The sequence below is a fragment of the Apus apus genome, chromosome 2 (genome assembly GCF_020740795.1).
Source record: "Apus apus isolate bApuApu2 chromosome 2, bApuApu2.pri.cur, whole genome shotgun sequence".
NCBI lineage: Eukaryota > Metazoa > Chordata > Aves > Apodiformes > Apodidae > Apus > Apus apus.
In genome coordinates this window covers 56,278,363-56,293,095 of record NC_067283.1, presented here as the reverse complement: position 1 = coordinate 56,293,095, position 14,733 = coordinate 56,278,363, and the positions used below count along the sequence as shown (strand labels likewise).

At 37.8% G+C, this 14,733-nt stretch overlaps 1 protein-coding gene across 1 annotated transcript in view; it reads right to left on the bottom strand.

Moving 5' to 3' along the window:
* Positions 1-14,733, bottom strand: part of CNTNAP2 (contactin associated protein 2) — a 1,111,126-nt gene that overhangs the window by 833,094 nt on the left and 263,299 nt on the right. The window lies entirely within an intron of this gene.

The following is a 14,733-nucleotide window of genomic DNA, read 5'->3' as shown; positions in this document are numbered from 1 at the left end:
CACACAGCACAAGACTGACCCAGTACTAATATTTTTTTTCTATTCCAGTGATAATTCTATTTATAATTACTATCACATATATATTTTTCAAAAAGTTCATACAAAAAAAGGGACGTGGGAATCACTTTTCATTTTAGAAAAAAACCCAAACTCCAGAACTTGTCAAATTTTAGTGAAGTGACATGACACTCTATTCCCAGCACATTGACTATAAAGATGATATGTACCGTATCTAGAATGTAGCTGGCACGTAGCATGCTGTGCAGATAACAGCATGAGTTGTATTTGTAATTAATGATGGAAATACATGATGTTCAACAATAATGGTCTGTGTTTTGCCTCATGCTGCCAGAAAAGGCACACGGTACCCTTGCCATTTACTGGAAAGCTCTTCTCTCTCACTTGTTCATTCATTTACAAAATCATGACTCTTAACAGGTCAACACGTGGGATACACATCACCTTGCTTTAAAGTATGTAAGATAGAGAAGGAATTGAACACACACACTTAAGGATAAATAGATTTTTTCTGAAACACCAAGACTATTCATGCTTTTCTTGTTTATAACATGAGTAATCTTACTAATTTGTAAAATCAAAATAAACATTTTCAAGGCCATGTCGGATGGGGCTTTGAGCAAGCTGGTGTAGTGGGATACATCTCTGCCCATGCAGGGTGGTTGGAACTAGATGATCTTTTAACTTCCCTTCCAACCCAAACCATTCTATGATTCTATGATTTTTAAATTAACACACTGATTTTTGTCTGTATTTTACACTTAGTCCAAAAGACCTTCATCCAGAAGTTGGAGAACCCTTCCACTTTAAGAGATAGCTAGGTTTGGAAAGGTGGGTTGTGAAATCTATAAATTATTTTAAAAGTGCAGATACAGAGAATTCTATTTGTGCACCTTTTGCTCAGGAGCCACCACTGAAATGGAATTCATTATTAAAATAGTGACAGATCTCGGTCAGAAATGCAGAGTAGGCATAGTTATGTAAGAGGATAGAGGAACTCACATAACCAGATACGAATTTGAAGGAGTCATTACAACTGTCCCTTGGTCCACCACATTGGTTTGGGGCTTTCAGATAAAACAGCTTGGAGGCATTTTATTTGCTGGGGTCACTGAATTAGCTGCCCAGAAGATGCCTCATAGAACAGCTGTTCCATTGTCTGAAAATAGTGTAATGCAAAGGGGAAGGGAATGAAGATACAAATTTATTAACTTCTCTTTGGACACTGTTCTGAGTAAATTAAAGAGTTAACCTTCGGCATTTTGAATGATGGAACAGTCACTCACGTAAAGGCATATTTCCAATTAATGGAGTAGTTTACACCTACAATGTCAAATTCTAAGAATTATCATTTAGGAACATAATTCAAAGCCCCTGACACTTCCATTTTCATTTGCCTGGCTTACAGGAGTGTGTTAAACGGAAGAAGGAAGATCCAGGCAGCTAAAGACAGGGGAACCTGTCCTCAATCTCTGGGAAAGTGATGGAGCAACTAATCTTCCTAGGAAGCATTTCCAAACACAGGAAGGACAAGGAGGTGACTGGGAGTAAGCAGCATGGATTTAGAAAGGGATTTACTTAGGTCTGGCAGAGGAAGTCTTCCATGTCTCTGGAGTTACTGTGGATTTTAAAAAAGAAGATAAACATAACAGTTCTTTCTAAGAGGAATGAATGTTTTTACATACAAACACACAAAAGTATGAGAACTTGCAGCACTGAATTCTCAGAACCTATTACCAACTATCAGTCTCTGTTACCACATTTTAAAATAGGCAAATTTCAAATATCAGTCAAGCTGATACTATTCTGAACAACCAAAAGGGTGGATGTGAAAGACTAGCATATTTTCTCCCAGGGCTTTTAAAAGGTGTCCAAAAGCATCAAATAAGAAAACCAGTGTCTTTTCTTTTTGAAGAAAAATAAATTAATAACTGCACAAACCCAAAATAAATGGCATAATTTTTAAATAGTAAAAATAAATGTAAGAGCACAGTAATGATAGGTCAACCACTCTGGTTCAAGCAATTTTTTTCTACTGGAAACAGCATAACCAGAGGCCTTTCAGTTCAATGCAGGGTACTATGGTAGAAACTTGAGAAAAAACCCTGAAAACAACTGGGCTGATGCCTCCTATGTCCAATTATTTCACTGTTATTTTCTCTGTTAATGGTGAAAAACAATTTTTCCAGTTTTTTCAAGTACTACAGCATCCCCCAGTTCAGTGTAATAATACAGACCAAGGATACTGCACAGATTCATCAAAGTAAACACATGTGACCTAAGTATCTACAGCCATATGCCTGCTGTGAGTTTCCACCCTGCTGTGATCAAGATGGCCACCTGACAGTAAATCTTTAGCACATTAGTTATTCCTGGTATTGACAAGACATTTCCTGCTGAGAGTAGGTGAATGTTGGTGCACTAGTACACTCTACTCCTTACCACTGCTATTCAATTTACAAGTGCCTTTCATGGGTAAAGGCGAACATTGCAGGCTGAGCAAATGGGGAGACAAACTTTTTCTCATGAAGCTCACCGAAGATAAACACACTCACAGCAAAGGCAGAAATGTTTTTATTCTCAAAAAAGTAACAAGAAATTGAGAGGGTTTCTACCAGACTGAATGTAAGTAATGAAAGCAAAATATCTGTCCAGATCTGGGCAAATTTCTCTCTGACTTGTGAGGTTTCTCCAGGAGCTCACCACACTTTGACAGCCTCTTACTTCATCTGTTCACATTAAAAAAAGCTGATGTCTCTTACAAGGCTCAAACGTCATAGATTTCTGGTGTAACTTGCATGTAATGCTTTTGATACCCTCAGCACTATTTTTACAAGACATCTTGAATCGAAAGTAGAAACTACAAAATCTTTTTCTCCACCCTGAATGAAATCTACACGTATCATCCTCTCAGAATTCTCAGAACTGTTTACAGAAGTTCCAGCTGAAAACCCAGTGGGCAAAAAAGGCAAAAAATCCCCACACCTGGGGAAAGGATAGCAAAAAGTTAAAAAAAAAAGAATAAGAGCAGAACTGTAATGAAGAATACTGTGCAGTTAGAATATAACAGCTTGAAAGACAACATGAGTCAAGTACATTTATATAGGGTTAGTTTGGTGTCATTTTTTCTTATTTCTAATTTGTTTGTAACCCTTTTCATAGCACATTTAATTTACATGCATCAATACCTGGAACTCTATGGATGTTTTTGCAGTGTTTCTGTTCCATCAGTGTTTCATCAGTTCAATCTACTACCAGGCAAAACTCAAAGCACTCATTTCTTTCATTCAGAGAAGCACCTACACCTTCAGTGAAGTTCCTATCCACCCTCCATACTGCCAGCTTGAAGAAACAATCAGAATCTTGTCAATCTTCAGGTCCTGACATCATTTTTTAATTAATAAAACAGAATGGTGTGATCACCTTCACCTTTTTTACAACAGTGGTAGTCTCTGAACTACAGTTAAAATATGAAGTTTCTAACCTCAGCCCTCATGCTGAGATGACTTCCTCTGCTTTATGCTTTGCTGCAGGAAATGTAAATATTTGGCCATTATTGCACCACAAAGACAATCTGTCTCCCTTCTTCTGCTGTGTTTGTTCTCTAGTGACATCCTGTACTAGTAATGCTGTTAGTCATTCTCTCTTTTACCTTCCTAAGCCACCAGCAAGGATTAATTACGAAGGATGAATTGCACTGAGATCCAGAAGTATTTAAGCTATGCAGTCTACAGTCCAGAAGTGGACTAAAGAAAATATAACTGAGATAAATTAAATTTCACTGAATCAGGTCAGGTATCAGAGGTCCTTCCTAAAAGGAACATGCCAGTCATCACAAGTGACAGTGTTATTATTAATTTTGAGGTATGTATACCTACTGTATTCTGCTACATTCTCCTTCTATTAATTAATTTTTCAGCTTTAATTCCAGTCCACCACAAGGACAGAACCCTCAGGCATATTGCATGTAAAGCCTGACACCAGACACTATGTATCTAAATTCTCACTGAATTAAAAGCACCAGAGTCCCTAAAGCCATGAAGTGCAAAGTTGGTACTGTTCTCTACATACAGGTCTCCGTGCTGTCCTGCCAATATGGTTTACACATTGTGCTCTTGAAGACCTGTCATTCACATGAGATAGCAAACCTCTGCTGATACAAACCACCCTGGACATATCAGTCCTTTCATTTTTATTTTATACAACTTTGCTGCTGCTCATGTGCTGCAATCTGTTTACTGTTTGTGAATGTAAAGAGGTTAGTAATTGCTGAAATGAATGAAAATACCACACGACTCTGCAAGACTACATGGGGTGGAAATGTTGACAAATGTTCTGATGGTTGAAAAATGAGTTAAAATATGTGTTCTGCACACAGTCAAATTTAAAGCACACTGTAAATGTTTCTCAAGCTGCAAGGTATTTTATAATGCCTGCTGAGCACTTCCCATTTGTATCCTTGAAGCTCAGATTTTTACACTCTATGTTGACTAAATTCTACCTAAACAAGGACTGAATCAGGACGGTGTTTATGATGGGCACAGTGTCAAACAGTTAAAAGAGCTAACAGTCCCAGAAAAAGTAAAACATTTCAGAATATCAATTGCACTCTCAGATAATTTGGAAAAAGGCCCACTGGTTCCGCAGGGGGCTGGAAATTGCTGTGTTCTTTTTCTTAACTTCATACTCCACAATAGAATCAGATAGGTGGTCTCCAATGAATTTTACCTGTGACAAAAAGCACACAACAAAGCTATTTCTTTATCCTAGCCAACAAAGACAATGAGACCTCAGTCCTCTCCTGGAACCTGAGATTTCCTGCACACCTATGCAGAAACCTCACCCTTTCCTGGAGGGAGAATTGCCCCCAGAGAGAAGGCAGAGAAGACATGCTGCCTGTTTTCTGCTGCTCCAACTCCCCACCTTGACAGAGGGTAAACCCCAGAGGACAGAGACACATGCACCCCTGTTGTGGGATCTCAGGCACAATTAGAATAGCAACACAATCCTCAGACCAAATTAGTGCTCACCCATGAGCTGCAGGATGCTGTCCTAATGAATCATTATTTATTAATTTTATAGCACAATACAAAAAGCTCTCAGCTTCCTTCCCTCACAAATCAATAGCATAAATATGCAGCCTTTACTGGCAGGAGCTGATCTCTATTGAATTCATGATCAGCATGTGAAAAAGCAACAAGCAGTATTTGTATGTTATACCAAACACATCCCCAGCAGGAAGGATAAAGAGGGCAAACATATAAATTCTGATAAAAGCATGTAGATGACATTAAAACTTAATATAACTTTAATTCATTACATGCTTTATTATTTATTTTAAAAATAAAATGCATATATATCCATTTACTGTTTGAGGTGGATGTTATACAAACAATACAGCACAAGACAGGGATGATGGCCCACAACACACTCAGAAAGAAAAAAATCTTGTGTGACTCAATTGTGACTCATTATAATACAGTTTTGGCATTTCAATTGAATCTTATTTCTGTTTCATTACTAATCTACAAAATGTTCGGTGATTTCTCAAGCAATACTGGGATTAAGTTAGTCATTTTTGTAAGTACAAAACATGATGGAAAAGACAGAATATCAAAAGAATTTCAAAAGCCACAAACAACTTGATAATTAAGTTTTCCTTATTAGAAATGCTTGGTTTTGTTATTTGTTTGTTTTTTAAAAATTATAAAACCTGAGCCTTCTTAGTGCTTATGTGTGCACTAGCAATCTAGAAAAACTATACTGAAACAATCAATGGTTCAATAAAAAACAAAATAAAACAAATAAAAAACCCCCAAACAAAAGTATAGCAATATTCTCCTGGTGAATATTTCACATTGTTGCTTTCATGTGCTCATTGTGGCTGTTTCTCATAAGGCCTTGGTTCACAGTGTTTGTTGTGATTGTGAACAGGATCCCAAAGAGACATTGTACTGTAATGCTGTAATATCCCAATTTAAAATTCCTTCATCTGCCTGTATAAAACCACCATTTCCCTGCACTTGTTCGCATTCTTAAGTGGAATTTATTTACATTATTTCAACTACAGATTTTCTCTGACACAGACTGCATGACACTAAAGGATTTAAGCATGAAGTAGTTGAACTATTAGTGTATCATAAATCAAAATCTCAGATCATGCTGCTTTGCTTTAGTGGCAAAGGCAGTTCTAGCCATCAAATAAATTCTGGGAAGACTCAAGACATAAGTCTAGGACATATTGACAGACTCCATACACAATCAACAAATCCTATTGATTACAATCAGGCATTTGACATATTGCACAGAGGTCAGCATCTCTGTATGGCTTTGCCAACTGGGGACTTCTAGTTCTCAATGTTAAGAAAATTATTGATACTGACTAGGTTTGATCTAGTCATTAATCATTGTGCAAACTGAGGGGGTTTTGTCCCAGATCGTGAGTTTATATTGAGAAATACTTGTTGAACTTAACAAACAACAAATCAGTTCACTGAACAGAAATATTTATCTTAGGGGAGTGAGCCTTCAAGCCATGTTTGGAAGCTGCAATTTTGTTCATCTCCAAAAGCAGGACAACTTTGGGATTAGCATACCTGTTCCCAGAAATCTAGGTAAGTGCCCTGATCCAAGCTTAAAAGCAGTCTCTGCTCCATGATACGACGAACACATGAATTTCAGAATTTCCTAGGTACTTTTACAAATAAAGTATGACCTTTATGACTTTGTATGACCTTAATTTGGATTGCATGACCTCATTTCCAAATTTTTTTCCTTCAAGTAAGATTACGTGCTGCTACAAAATAGAAAGCACTGTCCCATCATATGTCTAATAACAATTATGATTAATGTAATTAAAGTGGGAATTATCCCTCAAACTTCAGAATTCACCTGCTTTATTTTCCTCTGTTGGCATGCTTCAATCATTCATTTTTTACTTCTACCTCAATAATTATGTTACTATTCCATATTAATTTGCTTTCAATAAATTAAATTCCACACATCAGGGGACCTCAAAACAAATTAGTTCTTAGTTGCATCAGGCTTTAAAGATCCAAAACAAGACACTGGCTTTTTCCCTTAGAGGTCTCTATAAATGTATATTAGATATTTTCAGAGAATCACAACATCACAGAATGTTAGGGGTTGGAGGGGACCTCTGAAGATCATTGAGTCCAACCCCCCTGCCAGAGCAGGAGCAAAAACTAGGGCAGATCACTCAGAAAGGCATCCAGACAGGTCTTGAAAGCCTCCAGAGAAGGAGACTCCACAGCCTCTCTGGGGAGCCTGTTCCAGTGCTCTGCAACCCTCACAGTAAAGAAGTTCTTCCTAATGTTGAGGTGGAACTTCCCGTGCTCGAGTTTGAATCCATTGCCCCTCATCCTATCACAGGGCACAAGTGAAAAGAAGTCGTCCCTGCCTTCTTGATGTCCAGCCCTCACATATTTATAGACGCTAATAAGATCCCCTCTGAGTCTTCTCCTCTCTAGACTGAAAAGCCCCAGGTCTCTCAGCCTTTCCTCATAAGGCAGGTGTTCCAGTCCCTTAATCATCCTCCTAGCCCTTCGTTGGACTCTCTCAAGAAGATCACTGTCCCTCTTGAACTGGACACCATACTCCCAAGTGAGGTCTCACCACGGCCGAGTAGAGGGGGAGGAGAACCTCCCTTGATCTGCTGGACATATTCCTCCTAATGCACCCCAAGATACCATCAGACTTCTTGGCCACAAGGGCACTTTCCTGTCCCAAGGATAACTTACTGTCTACCAGGACTCCAAGGTCCTTCTCCACAGAGCTGCTTTCTAGCAGATCACCTCCCAGCCTGTACCGGTGCATTTTGTTGTTCCTTCCCAGGTGCAGGTCTCTGCAGTTGCTCTTGTTGAACTTCATTAGGTTCCTCTTTGACCAGCTCTCCAGTCTGTCCAAATCTCACTGAATGGCTGCACAGCCTTCAGGTGAATCAGCCAATCTTCCCAGCTTCATGTCATCAGCAAACTTGTTGAGAAGACACTCTATCCCATCATCAAGGTCATTGATAAAGATGTTGAACAGGACTGGACGCAATTTTGTTAAAGGGCTGAAACTGGCAGCTCCAAAGTTAGGCATGACTTCAGGCACACCTCTTCCTTCAGCATTTCCAATTCTCCTGCTTTTAGGGCAGGTCTACATTTGCATTTCTATTGAGATCACATGTCACTTTTCAAGTGAACCCCATGATTTCCCCACATACACTGCATCATGCTCCTGTAGCACACAAAGTACTTGCAGACTCAGCTTCAGTGAAACATGTCCCACAGATAATGATCAGTTGGTGCATTAAGTCAGTCTAGGGCCAGTCCAAAACAGAAGTCCTGAAAACACAGACAGAGCTGAGCTCAAGGTCTCAGCACTAATTCTTTCACTTGCTGGTCCCATCCATGTCAGGCACACCTACCTGACAAAGTAGGCCTTGGCTGAGTTATCCCTTTGCCATTTCCATCCTCTCGTTATTCATATGCCCATTCTCCCATGCTTAAACTTTCCCCATCTCTTCTTGCATTGAGCCCATAAGCTTTGTGAACTACATTTTCAAAGTGAAAATGAATACGCCAGCGTGGTAGTGGCATGCCTGAGGTCACCCTTCAGACCTCCAGTGGATCAAGGATCAGTTGTGTCAGAATATTAGTCACACAATTTTATCCACATCTGAAGCAATCCATTACTCACTTGTGCAAATTTATACATTAGTGCGAAACTGATGTAAACTGGAGCTGATTTTTAAGATTGTCCTCAGTAGAAATTCTACTATCAAGATGAAATAATAACTTATCTCTTTTGCTTTCTATACTTAAGTTAATCCCATGTAATAAAACTATCCCTTATGTGCTTCTGTCTCACAATTAATGTTTGCAAGGTGCCTTAAAATTTTACAGTGAAGATGCTATTAAACGATTATTACTATTTATTTTTAATTTAATAACTTCATCTGTTTTACATACTGTGAGTTTACCTCCTCAACTCAGAGTAAAAACACGTTACAGTGCTACAGTCCCCAGAGGAAAGCAAGCCACACTGGTGTTCACAAGTCTTGTTCCCAACATTAAAGACAGAATATTCCCAGAAAGGCTATTCATTCTTGGACCACTAAGAGAAATTATGCTGGTGTCACAAGACTCTTCTGTCCACCTGTATGTAGTCAAGATTAAAATCCTGGTACTTGAATAAGGTCCTCCCAAGTGAATTACTAATCACCAACCTGAGAGAGGCTACAGGCTACTTTTTTATGTAGAACTCCTTCCTACAATTTGCTGGTTATATGTAACTGTATAAACAGATTAAAAGTATGGCAAAGCTACATCACTGACTTTTGCCACCACCAGCCTTTCTTCCTTACTTTGAGGGATAATCTATCAAGTTCTGGAATAAAATATGCTACTTGGCATCTCTGCAGAGAAGTATCTGACAAATATGCAAAAGATGACCTTACGGCTCCAAAGAGCTCTTGAGATAATTGATCTACAAATACACACATTATCAGACAGCAAAACAAATTATAACCAGCCACTAAAGGCACCAGTGGCTCAATAAATGATTTCCTGACATTTCAGTATATTACAGAGGCAGCCTATCTTTCCTTTGGGGTTCATATCACAGCAGGTCTATTTTCTTTGTAAACTCTAGATGGAGATGCACAAAAGGAAAAAGAAGAATCTAAACAAAGCCATAAATGTAATGGCAGGTTTGACTTCTGAAAATGAAAATGTCTTGTTAGGCTATTTCCTCATAATCTAGACTATAGCAACAGTTTTCTGCAGGTTTTCCTGTCTCGCACTTATGTGATTGTGGGGTACAGTACTGTGTATATTTTCCCAGAAAAATAGGAAATAAAAAGCCCTACATTTAAACAGATAGGATATGATTAAAGTAGCTTTTCCTGTCTTTGACATCTGTATATCCAACAGCAGTAGATAAAACCTCTGACTGTTCAGATTGGTACTCTTTCTCCCTCTCCAAATAAGTGCAAAAGCTCCCAAAATCCAGTTCCAGGCACTTGAATGGCTCAGAGTGCCAACAATACTGTATATATAGTTTGATCCTCTTAGTTCTCTACTCAAACTCATGCCAAATAGTAACTCAAAAATCCAACAGCTGTTTATGCCTATTTATGAAAAACTGATTATTTCAGGTGATGTCCTGGTGAACAGCTGTCTATATAGTCACAACTGTTACTTTTACTGACAGTTTCCAAAGAGGTAAGAATGAATGGGCCACAGAAACAGAAGTATTCTCTTACTTCTAGAGACACACCGAAGAGCCAGCATACAGTGCATGAGCAGCTAATACAGCAACACGAAGCACTTACAAATCTTTCTGTCCAAGCACTCCAAGTGGCGTAACTGTGCTTTCTAACCTGTGTAATTTCAGGAATTAGTCTGGAAACAAAACTTCTACTTCTTTTGGATTAATGAATAAACATTGCTTCTGTGACTATGAGAATACCTTAAGCTTTCCAAAAGTCTCCTAAGAAGAGGACTTAACAGGATGTTCAGAAACATCCACCAAAATATGTTCACATGGAGTGAAATTATCTCATCTCCAGGCTTTGGAATACTTTTTTGATGGACACAGTCAGCATAGTTTTTAAAGACCTGGATTGAAAGCTGCAAGTCACAGTGGCTACAAGATTGGAAAGCCTTCATATGAAGAACCTGAAACAAAATTGTGCCAATGCACACTTCTGATTTGTGACTTTCAGACTGTATTTCACAGTCACACATATGTTAGAGAAAAAACTTATTGCCATTAGCACAGTGGGGCAGATACTGTCTTTCATCTAAGTGTACATCAGCTTGGAAACCTCCACTGGGACCAGTGAAACTATGTCTGTCTAAACCAGCTATAATTAATTATCCGCGCTTACCTAAGGAAAAATACTGCTAAAAAAATTTCTACTGATACCCAGTTTCTGATCTGTGTCAATAAGATGTGTCTCTCTGCTTGCATATGTTTCCATCCAAGGGATGCATTTAGAATCCTTCCATCCACAAGAGAAAAAAACACAGGGAAAGCTGACGGTAATAGCAGGACATGGAGCACACAGGGAACTTATTCTCATTCCTAGCAGCAACTTTAGGAAAACTGAGCTTTGGACTCAGGGATCCCTTTTTTCAACTATTTTCCTTGCTCGCTCAGATTAATTTTAATTTTTCTTTTCACCAACTTATATTCCACCTAAAAAGTAGAACATGCATAATAGAATCCTAAGTATGTAAAAGTAGGAGAACACTAAAAGCATAAATGAAACTCAGTTGACTCATATCTATTAAATATTTATAAAAAGGAAATTGAACATTCACTCCTTGTCTTACCTTTTGCTGCTCATTTTGTATATGTCTTTTGTAAATATTTTTTTTTTTAGCAAAGCTGAGTCACTTTTGCCTCATTTCTGCTTCTGAATAAAAGCAATAAGAAAATGGTTGGAGATGCAAAAAACACTTTTTTTTAAAGAAAGAGACAAAAAGTTTCAAACTTAGCTACATCTACGTCACCAGCTTAGATTTTCAAGCCAGCAGTATATTGCTTTATCTTCATTGCTTTATCTACTGCAGTGTCATTAAAAAAAAATCAGTTAATGGAAATGCCAATTTCTTAAATTATTTTTTTTTTAAGATCTTTCATGCACAAAGAACAAACAAACAAAAAAAGCTTAAAAACATTTTACAGTGCTGAGCTGTTTTCTACTTCCTTTTCACAACCTTGTTTTATGCACTTCCTCTTGTTACTAACCTGCATGCTACAAGAGAAATACTGATACAAGTTCCATAAGGAGAACTGAATCATATTGAGCTGTGTAACAACTTTACCTGTTTGGGTGGGGTATCTCTTTCCTCAGGCAGTCTCTCATTATTCAGGAGACATTATTTGCTTATTAATGCAAATATATTAAAAAAAAAACTACTAGCACTAAATAAAGGCCATTCCCAAATAATCCTTGCTGACAACTGGATATCGTATTTGGACATGTCTCCATAAACAGATAATAGAGAGATGGCCCCTGAAACAAGATTTGTGACCCTGAGTACCAAGAAAGGCAAAGATTCTTCCATAACCAGGGAATTAATTCATACCGATGAATTACGTTGCCAAGAACTCAGGTGGGCAGCAGATAGAATTTTGCATAAGTTTCTATGGATTCTTTTTACAGAAAGTTGGCAGGATGGGTCAGGAGAGGGGAATCTGGGTTGCAGAACTGCCAGTTAATTAGAAAAAAGCTAACTTTTTAAAAACATGCTTACAGTCAGCATTTTGCTGTTGCTGGCATAGTAAAGTCAGTTTCTTAAATTCAGTTGGATTCTTTTCTGGTTTGTGTGATTAACAGAATGATGAAGTATGGTGCCAGTTAATATTCAGAAATGTCTGTTTACATTATATTTCTGATAATAATTTGGGTCAAGATCAATGATCATGCATTAATCTTTTGGTGTTTGGCATTACGGATATTTCTGTTTCATTTTCAGAAATCAGTTGGACTGCTAAGAAGGTGGTAAAAATATTAGTTTATATAGATGAGACATAAGGACAGTAATTCACAAGTAATACATAGGCAAGGTTTCTATTCACTCTGAAAATGGTAAAACCGCATACAGAAGTATATAAAGAAAACCTGCTGAAATGGCAAACTTATGTCAGAAAGTGAAATAAATGAAAGAAAAAAAAAGTGTTTCCCCTTTGCAGTACTGAATTAGATGTGGTTAAAAATCAATGGAAATAGAATTCCTGTATTTTCTTTCTCTGCAACTTATCTTCAGTAATGTTGATCAGCACATGGTTCATCTCAGCAAACCTGGAACATCTTCCATACTGCATTCAGCAGCAACACTCCTTACCTTAAGCAAAATGCAACATTTTAATAAAGTCCCTGAAGTGAGATGGAAACATAATGCAGCCTTCTGAAAAAAAATGTTTTGGCACAACCGAGTATCTATGATCCAACACAGTGAACTCTTACCACTACTACCCAAAAAACACACACAACGAATGCTAGTAAAATTTCTTGGATGGAACAAACGAAGGGAAAAAGAACAGAAATCTGTGAAGATCCTCACCTTCTTATCACATCTGGGGAATTCTGCTTCTGGTTTACTCCAGAATGTAAGGTTTTTCTGCACTCACCCAAAAGAAAGCACAGTTTTAAATCCATTGATAGCTAGTCAGAATCACAGAATCATGATAGCCTGAGCTGGGAAGGACCTTAAAATGTCATTGAGTTCCAACCCTCCTGTAATGAGCATGGGCCATCTTGAATGGGTTGCTCAAAGCTCCCTCCAACTTGCCTTTTAATGTTTTCAGGGATGGGGCATCTACTCCCTCTCTGGGCAAGCTGTTCCAGTCAGTGTTTCACCATCCTCACTATAAAATATTTCTTCCTCTTATGCAGTCTGAATCTACTCACTTTTACTTTAAAACCATTACTCCTTGTCCTACTGCAACAGGCCCTGCTAAAAAGTCTTATAAGTGCCCTTTAAGTACTGAAAGGCCACAATAAGGTCTCCCCAGAGACTTCTCCAATCCCAAATCTCTCAGACTTTCTTTATAGGAGAAGTGCTCCAGCCCTCTGATCATTTTTTGTGGCTTTCCCCTCTGGACCCGCTTCAGCAGGTCCATGTCTAATATTTTAAGGTAACATACAAATTTGAATCACTAGAAAGCAACACTAGGAGCTATATAGTATCACTACAAGGGACAAGTTCATCTGAGTGGGAAGGTGGAGGACTGAGCAGACATCACTTTCCCCTCTTACTACAAGAGGAGACACTTTTGAAATCCCACAGTACTGACTATCGTTACAAGACTATTATCTCTAAAATAAAAGATGAATTTTTTACTCAATATTTTGCTTATAAAATGTTGAATAAGCTGAGTAATACATCTCATAGAAATCCACCTATAGAAGTATTTTGTTTAACATGCACATCTGTTTCTTGAAATGAAGGATCTAGTCATTAATAGTTTCTTTCAGCTAAATTTTAAATTAATATTGATTGTAAAACTAATCAATTTCTGTTTACTTTCTTCCAATATGCCAATTTTGAACAGTAATTAAAACAAAGTTATAACCTAAAAATAAAGCTCTAAAACATTACAAATCATTCCTCTAACACAGAGCAGAATATGCTTCTTTCATTCAGTATTTTCCTCAAGAGGACAGACTTCCTTAGGCAACAGTATGTTTCTAATCAAAGAACCACAAGGTAGAAAAGTGTGTTGGATTCTCCCTCATAGAAATATTTCCCTATGAAGTAGCAGGGAAAGTAAAAATAATAGTTTTGCTGGGTGTTATTGGTTTGGTTTGGATAGGGGTTTTTTTTGCCAATTCCTAGAAATCACTATAGCTTGAAATTACTTTCTTTTGTTGGTGTCATGGAGCCTAACGGATTCATCATTTCACACTGAGAGAGGTAAGGGTGCACCCAGAAGTATAACTCTGCATAAAATGCAACTCATGACAGGAAGGAATCTTACTTTGTCCATTTTCAAATACATGTATGCTCTTCTAACCTAATGGCATACTTTCAATGTTCAAGCATATATAATCATTTTTAAAGAACTAGGTATTTTAAGTTGTTCATCATACTTTTTCACAGAGAAACACTGACTGTGAAAAGCACATAATATTGCTGGCTTGAGTTTGAAATTTGATTGTCCTAAGGAGGTGCTGGGCAAATCCTTTCTCTT